Source organism: Papaver somniferum, chromosome 10 (genome assembly GCF_003573695.1).
Source record: "Papaver somniferum cultivar HN1 chromosome 10, ASM357369v1, whole genome shotgun sequence".
Classification (NCBI taxonomy): domain Eukaryota; kingdom Viridiplantae; phylum Streptophyta; class Magnoliopsida; order Ranunculales; family Papaveraceae; genus Papaver; species Papaver somniferum.
The window spans coordinates 144,783,112-144,791,148 of NC_039367.1; positions in this window are offsets into that span (position 1 = coordinate 144,783,112).

The window sequence follows — 8,037 nt, forward strand, 5'->3', positions numbered from 1 at the left end:
AGTTATAAATATAGTTAATTGGATAATTATTTTTTGTTAATTTAGTTACGTGATTTAATTTAATTTATCTTTTTGTTAATTTAGTTTCGTATTTTAATTGAATTTTTTGTTAATTATAAATAGTTATAAATATAGTTAATTGGATAATTATTTTTTTGGTTAAATTTATGTTTATGGAATTTTATGATGTTGAAATTTTGTTCGGTTAAATTTATGTCTATTATGGTTCGTGGATTGGTCTTTTAATTATGAAATTGTATTTAACATGTTTGTGCGTAGAATGAACAAGTTTATATCGAGGTTTAGTGGTCGCCAAAAGACCAACAAGAGACAAAAATCTACCGAAGCTGATTACAACTTATCTCTACCGGTCAAATTGAGGAGGTCGACGTCCCCGGGTTAGGGAGGTTTCCTATAGTGGAAGATGATAAGCCGCACGCTACTGAAGACATTACATTTTCAGACGCACCAACATTTAAGTTTAAACATCGTGGATGTCTGGCATCGGTAATTCATTATTATAAATTTATTTCAATACATTGTCCTAGAGTTAAATATTTGATTGAAAAAGCGGGGTGGGAAAAATTGTTGAACATAGAGTGTAGCGTTACCCAACATGCCGTTGTTGATTATATTGTTGAGAGGTTTTGGGATACAACCAACACGTTCCATTTTCCATTTGGTGAGATGGGGTTCACGCCATTAGATTGGGTCATGTTAACTGGACTGAGTATCGGTGATGGTTATGTAGTTCCGTATGATTCGAGCCTATACCAATTTGACTATGTCCGTGAGAAGATTTTTCCGGATATCACACAGGGAACAAGAGGCGCGTCGTGGATATCAAACTCAATTACAATTACATATTTAAGCTCATACTTCAAAGAAGATAAGTTGGTGGCGGCTAATGAAGATTCTCTCCTCGCCCATAGAATAGCAATTGCCTTTTTTATGTATGTTTTGGGTCAATTTTTCTTTCCTAATGCAAAGAACTATATTGATGCTGGATGGTTAGCTGCTTTCGAAGAAATTGATAAAATACAAGACCTTGACTGGGGCGGTAGTGCCTTTTCGAGATTGTATGCAGGTCTCCGACAAGCTTGTAGGAAACAACAGAAGGCACTAAGCGGGCCCTTCCAAATATTAGAGGTATTTTGGTAATCGATTTTATTTTAATTTTCAACGTAAAGTATATTTTCATTTAAGTTTATTTCCTTGGATATATTAATTTGATTCATTAATTTTATGGACTAGTTTTGGGGGTATGAATACCTAGGCATATGTCGACCAGACATCTCAATGACCGGTAATGAACAGAAATGGCCTGTAATTTCCAGATGGAATGGAAGGAGGTGTCAGAATGATATTATTCGTTGTAGGATTTTACTGAATCAGCTGACGATTGACCAAGTGACATGGCACCCATGGGAATCATACACCGACGTCCTCAGTTCTGAGATGGGAAAGTCTGCTAGGAAGCTGTCGGACTCGAGATGGATATTTTCTTGGAATGGCGTTGTGAGTTAGACATGATTTTTTATATTATATCATTAATATTAATCGTCAATAACATAGTTTTTTATTTTTCGTTATTTATCTAATTAATAACGTACTCACTACAATTATATTCCCTTTTTGGTTATACAGCATAATGTTTATTTAGGAGAAAGATGTTGGAGGCAAAACCATCCCTCGTTTGCTGTTCCCATGAAACTACATGTAATTATTGGGCATTTGGGTGATGACCAAGCAAAACTCCTGCTAGCGGACGGTTTTGTTGATGCAACCGAGGTGGTGCAAGTTGTGCAGTATGAAGTATATTTAGAGTATTGGAAAAAGGTTACTAATTTCAGAAAATATGTGACACATCCTGATTGGGAGGTCCAAACATTTGGGTACAGCGGTGACTTCTATTCTACCGAACTTGGAAAACCAGATGAACATGTTCTTATTCCACCGCAACAACAATTATCGCCCGTAAGTGTTCGTTCAACTTTACATTGCTATTCCAAAAAAAAAAAAATCTCATCTATCTCATTTTTTCATGACAGGGCGATAGTTATGCATTATTCCAAGAATATGCTGATTTTACTAAACAATTTCGAGATTTTACATTACGAGAAACGAAAGATAGGATGGAGTGTCTATTAGCGAAAGATGAACTTATAGGAAACCAGAATAATAAGATCACGGAATTGGAGTATCAACTGTCTCTTTTCCGAACGCCACACACCATCCAACCTTCCATTGGATTCGGCGCCTTTTCCCCCACATTGCCACCACAAGTGTGGAGTTCTATGAGTCAAGGATCATCTTCAACGTCCTCGGTCAGGCCCATTCCGAGAACGGCTTTTATCCCACCGCGATCGGCGCCTCCGGATACGGGAAATGTTTAGCCTGTGATGACTATTTATATGGTTTAGCTTTGAATTTATTATGTTATTTATCTTTGTTATGTGTAGTCATACTAGACATTTATTATGTTATTTATCTTTGTTATGTGTAGTCAGCGAGTAGTCATTTCAATACTCAATCAAATTTCTATCAAATTTCAGCGAGTGGTTATTTGAATCCTTTATCAAATTTCAGCGAGTAGTCATTTCAATAGGCAATCAAATTTCAGCGAGTAGTCATTTCAATACTTTATCAAATTTCTATCAAATTTCAGCGAGTAGTTATTTGAATACTTTATCAAATTTCACCGACTAGTCATTTCAATACGACAAACACCTCACTGACAAACAGTTTGTCAAATACTTTATGTTATTTTATTTATTAATCCTGATGGAAAATGGAAGCATGTGATCTCCGTCACTCACTCTATAAATACCAACACACCTCTTTTTACAATCACACACTTATTCTGATTCGGATAGAATATGGAAGCATATGAGAATACCGCTCACTATTGTTCTTCTGTTTCATCTTCTTCTTCTTCTTCTAATAGTAGTTTTTATTCCTCGGATGATGATTCAATAGCAATTATGCAAAATAACATGGCCGTTAGTATGGGAGTCCTTGTTACCAATTCTAAATGGCCTCAAACTCGTATCAAAATACCAAGAGATCGTGAGACTGGTGCTGAACTTCTGTGGAACGACTATTTTTCTCCGTATCCAAACCAACCACCTAATGTTTTTCGCAGAAGATTCAGGATGCGTCGACAATTGTTTAACAGAATAGTGGAAGGTGTTACAGCCGAAGACAGATATTTTGTGCAAAGGCCCGATGTGTGGAGTTTTAGGATTAAACCCTCATCAAAAAGTAACTGCAGCGGTGCGAATGTTAGCTTATGGATGTGCGGCAGATGCAATAGACGAGTACTTACGCATAGGCGAAACCACGGTGTTGGAAGCAACTCGGAGGTTCTGCAAGTCGATTGTCAATGTGTATGGGAAAGAATATTTGCGTGAACCTACGGCTGGTGATGTTGAGTTGTTGCTCAACCAAAACAAAGATAGAGGATTTCCAGGGATGATAGGTAGCCTAGATTGCATGCATTGGAAATGGGATAAATGTCCATCTGCCGAATCAGGGGCTTACACCGCGTATAAAGGGAGCGAAAGTATCGTGTTGGAGGCGGTGGTGTCGTATGATCTATGGTTTTGGCATGCATTTTTTGGTATGCCAGGCTCTAACAACGATATTAATGTGATGAACCGTTCATATGTTTTTCGAAGTCTGGTCACGGGAAAAGCACCACCGGTGAACTATGTGGTAAACGGTCATTCTTATGACATGCCGTATTATCTAGGTGATGGAATATATCCAGAAATTGCTACTATTATTATGGCGTTTAAACATCCGCTTGGTAGGAAAAAAGAGATATTTTCAGCGATGCAAGAGGGTGCAAGAAAAGACGTAGAGCGGGGATTTGGTGTACTTCAACAACAGTTTGGAATCATCAAACAACCTGCTAGAATGTGGAATCCAGATGTGCTTGCCTATATCATGAAAACGTGTATTATCTTACATAATATGATAGTCGAGGATGAGCGTCTACCCGGTGAATGGCCACATGTTTATGATCATCGTAGCAACCCGACACCGGTTAATATATTAAGAGGCAACAGTGAGGAGTTTTCCCAAATTAGAGCTGAGCAACGCCGACGTCATATGCGCAGCAAAGATAGGCATATTCGCTTGCGCGATGACTTAATCGAACATATATGGGCAGAATATGGGAATTAAAAGGTTGGAGACGAGGACAAAATATTGGAATTAAATGTTGTTTCCCATATGAAAAAATTATGTGATTTTATTTTAACGAATAATTTTATTGAAATGTATTAACTCTATTTCATATACTCATCACTTGGTAAATTAAAGTAAGATGTTACAAAATAAGTTAAAGTTGATTAAATTAAATGAAGATAAAATTAAATCCCAAATATTACATAATACGACTAATGACAAAATTAATACATATTAAAACGTAAATAAACTACTAAAACTATTATCACTTATTATTAGACTTAATACTTAAGGTTCGAACTATCCCGTTTTGACGATTATAATTGGCTCCTTTTGTCCCGTACTATTAAAGCCTTTCGAAGTTCGAAGTACTCCTTTTGTACATGATCCAATTTGGAAAGATCCATCATCATGATGCGAAATTCATCGTCTGCGACCTCCTTGGCTATTTTAGCCGCATGCTCAGCTTGTTTTTGTGCAAACTCGGCCTTTTTTTGTTCCATCTTGAATCTTGATTGTTCCCGGTAATGAGAATTGAAATTTTCTTGCTGTGTAATAATTATTCCCATCAATTCCTCTTGGCTGTTGGATTTCTCTCGCCCGGTTTTCTTCAGTCGTTTAGCTGCTTTTTTTCCCATCTGACGAAGGTATGTATTCTCTATGTCTCCTTTATCTGTGTCGTTACCGGACTCGACTTGAGTGCCATCTTCCTCGGTATTCACGCTACTATCCAAATCGTGCGTCGTATCAAAAACAAAAGTCGATCGACGATTATATTTTATATTTTCTATGACAATTGGGTAGCACTCTTCGTGCCTAAATTTTCTTCCATGATTGCATTCCTTAAACCGTTTGTTTACTTCTTCGAGCTGTTAATGTTTTAAAAACAATTAGGTTCATGGGCATCTCAATATTAGAAAATAATTGTTTCAAAACAGAGAGAATACTCACGGTCATTTCCGGACCCCATCCCGTATGATATTCACCTTCCACTTCCGCCTGTTTTGCCGAAAACAACGCCACTTCTTTACTTATTCCCTGATATCGTTTTTGCCAGGAACTCCAAGACCGCTCTGGTTTATCCGGTAAATGAGCTTCAATATCATCCTTGATACGAGTCCACAACGCAATCTCTGATTGATCGGCTCCAACGCCGGGATCTTGAGATATTGATAAATGAATTTTACACATCGTGACATCTTCGATTGTCGTAAAATTTGGACCTCTTGCTATTCGTGGTGTTGACATTAAAAACGATTCGATGAAAATTTTCAAAATGATTTGAAATATGGAAAACTATTTTTTCTTCCTGATACTATTTTTTTCTTGCCGAATACAAACGAATGATATGAAAATGTGAAAGGAATTCATCTGGTATATATAGGTATAAAATAAACCCGTTATTAACATTCAATTTCAAACGTTCGAAAGATATAAATATCTTACCAACGGTCAAAAATCTGCTACGCAATCTCCAACGCCAACGTTCGAAAAATTTATCATTCTAACGTTCGAAAATTTCATTTCATGTTTCATAATTTTGCTCAGGCGTAAAAAAAAGTCCGTTTGAGAGGGGCGGAATTTTGGTGTCCGCCCCAGAGAGGCGGAATTTTGGTGTCCGCCCCAGACAGGCGGAAATTTGGTGTCCGCCTGGCAACGCGCGGAATTCTTCTGTCCGTCCCATCAGGCGTAAATTTATGTTCCGCCCGCAACAAACGTAAATTTAAATTCCGCCCCACCAACATACGTAAATTTGGTTTACGCCCGTTAACAAGCGTACTTTAAATTTACGCCCAGCATCAAGCGTAATTTAAATTTACGCCCGACTATATTAGAATTTGGGATTTGGTCGCGACCATATTTGGTCTGGAATTTGATCTTTGGTCCAAATTTGATCTTTACTCCGTCCCACTGTGTTACGATCTCATCCCATAAATTTGGTTATACTCGCCCACTGTGGATGCTCTTAAAAGACTGAAGTTAGAAAATGGGCGTTGGGGTGGTTATTGGTAGTAATTTCCAATCACCTCTTATCTGATTTTTTTTTAAAATACCTATTTTACCCTTAATGATTAACTTAGTTAGTGTGATGATTAATTAGTGTTAGTGTTATGATTAATTAGTGATTAGTGAGTTATATTAGTAGGATTGTTTTGTTATAACATTATTATTGAGAGATAAGAAGAAGAAGAAGAAGAAGAAGAAGAAGAAGAAGAAGATGGGTGAACCCAAAAAATCTTTTTTTGAGTTTAGTAATTATGATTTGAGTGATTCATGTGATGATACTTCAGAATCAGAATCAGAACCCCCTTCACCTCATTGTGTATTTGTCAATACTTCTAATGATCCAACTATGAGTTATTTGTTAGATGATGAAAACTTTTTTCCCCAATCTCAAGCTAACCAAACAAATGATGGATTTCATCAGCCACAACCTGAAGATGAAGTTCTGGGTACTCAGGTATGCCTCATATTTAGTTAATGTAGCTTGAATTGTGCAAAAATTTGGCCAAACTCAAAATCTCTGGAAAAAATTCGTTTACGTAAACCTAGTTCGGTTACCAAATTTTTTTTGCGAGGAAACCGAACTGTTCTTAATGTGTAGTTCGGTTACTAACTTGAGCACACGCAGGTAGCCGAATTGCATGTTAATGGTGGTTTTTTAGAGTTCGATTATGTAATCCCCAGAACATTATACCGAACTCTTTTTATAGAGTTTACAGAGCATAGTTCGGTTAAGTGAATATCAATACCTTTGTTACCAAACTTTCTGTTCGGTAATGTCGCAGAATATATGTATACTCATTCCTAACCGAACTTTCACATACAAAATCTAAATACATAGTTCGGTAAGGCCAAAATTTATTTCTGGAAACTAGTTAACCGAACTTTGAGTTCGGTAGGGTCGCAAAAAAAACTAGATTACCGAAATTTAAGTGTTAAATGTTTATGGTATTGACGTTGTGCTATTACATGTAGGTTCCATGTGATCCAATTGAACCAATGGAAAACCAACCTTCCCCGGTTGGTATTTTGTACGATGACGCATCCCATCACTACATGAATGACTTGGTATTCATAACTCCGGGAGATGCAAAGGTTTTGGCTAGACAACGTGCACAAAAAGACATGTGCGTATTAGTATTGAATGGGAGAGAAAGAAAAACTCGCTTTGGAATGGTTTGTGAGAGAAGCGGTGATCCCGATAAAAGCCACAAGAGGAAGGGTTATGTTTATAAGAGTAAGACAAATAGGAAGAACAAAACTTTCTCAAAGAAGATTAATTGCCCATTCAAGCTATCATTTAATTTAAACGAAGAAAAGGGTGGATGGGTACACTACAAGGTTATGAATGGTTGTCATAATCATCCTCGTCCGGAGCATCTTGAAGGACATTTCATGGTGGCAAAGCTAACTCCTAAAGAGATGGACAAGGTAGCTAAAATGAGGAAAATGAATATTTCACCGCTTCAAATGCTTCAAATTCTAAAGGAGGATAACAAGGATAACCACTCATCTTTGTCCACCATTAAAAATGCAATCGAGACAATTAAAAGGAAGGAATGGAGAGATAGAAAAGTAATGCAACAATTGTTTCTTTTGGCCCAAGAGAAAAACTACGCGGTTCAAAAGGATGTGGATTCAGAAGGAGAGATAACACAACTCTTTATTGCGCATCCGACGAGTGTCCAATTGGCTCAAAGCTTTCATCAAGTTCTAATAATGGATTGCACTTATAATACGAACAAGTACGAGATGTCATTGTTGAATATTGTTGGTCGTACTTCGACAAAGTCACTGTTTACCGTGGCGTTTTATTTCTTAAGAGATGAGCAAGAACCT